The sequence below is a fragment of the Pseudophryne corroboree genome, chromosome 11 (assembly GCF_028390025.1).
Source record: "Pseudophryne corroboree isolate aPseCor3 chromosome 11, aPseCor3.hap2, whole genome shotgun sequence".
NCBI classification, from domain to species: domain Eukaryota; kingdom Metazoa; phylum Chordata; class Amphibia; order Anura; family Myobatrachidae; genus Pseudophryne; species Pseudophryne corroboree.
In genome coordinates, this window is record NC_086454.1 from 286,896,624 (window position 1) to 286,897,785 (window position 1,162).

At 36.5% G+C, this 1,162-nt stretch overlaps 1 pseudogene; it reads left to right on the top strand.

Moving 5' to 3' along the window:
- The first annotated feature begins 347 nt into the window (after positions 1-347).
- LOC134971490 (5S ribosomal RNA) lies at positions 348-466 on the top strand (annotated as a pseudogene).
- The last annotated feature ends 696 nt before the right edge of the window (positions 467-1,162 follow it).

Consider the following 1,162-nt stretch of genomic DNA (forward strand, 5'->3'; position numbering starts at 1 on the left):
TTTCCAGACACTTTCTATTACAGCACAATTCCAATCCAGAGGACATCACATTCAAGGCTATTGAACACGTTGTCCTGGGAGAAAGAGGAGGGGACCTCGCTAAATAACTTTCTAGACGAGAAATGTACTGGATATTCCAGCTGCATACCTTACACCCAGCGGGCCTGAATGAAGGATACGAAATTGCACCTTTTTTATAAGGTGTAGTATCCTCCACCACTCGTTTTTTTTTTTTTTTTACCTTGTTTTATTCACTTTGTAATATATAATAATGCACTGTTTGCACATTCATGATTAAAATCGTTAGCTGCCGGGTCTCCGGTGCTATGATGTCCGCCCCATTTTTCGCGTACAGTCAAACCACACTGGTACGCCCAATCTCGTCTGATCTTGGAAGCTAAGCAGTGTTTGGGCCTGATCAGTACCAGGAAGGGGGACTACCTGGGAATATCGGGTACTGTAACAATGACGGGCGACATGCAATGAATACCGTCCAAACAATTAGCACCATTTTATAATGGTGAAACGTAGTTTTTAATATCACTAATATACACTAGTCCTAAATAACTTGGTAATTTAATATCACTATAATTGGGTCATAGGGATGACTACACGATTCTTAATGCACGCACCATTCCTTATTTTATATTATTAATATTAGCTCTATTATATTTATTAATTTTATTTCTTATTATTATCATATTTATTTAGTGTCCCTTAGGATCTCACTCACTCACTAATGTTTAAAGAGTGCACAAGCACTCTTTAAACATTAGATTGGTAGCTCTCATTATGATATAAATAATAAAATAGCGTGTTCCCCTCTTTGTTGTTGTTTCCTGAAGCTGTTGCTATAGAAACCGCTGTTCTAAATATGTTTTAAATATGTACAAATCTAGTCTTAAAAATCTTGTTTTAGCTACACCTGTCGCCGGTACCCCTATCCCTCCCTTTTCTATCTTTTTAACAATACTATACCAGTGTTGTATTTTTAGGGGTTGGCTGAAACCAATGATTAAGGTTGTGTGGGCTTTTATGGTGTTTTTACTGCACTTTTAGTGCACCATCTAGCTATACAGCATTATTGAGATTTCTACCTTACAAGTGGCGCTATACCAATTCTGTTCACACATATATATATATATATATATAAAATATATAC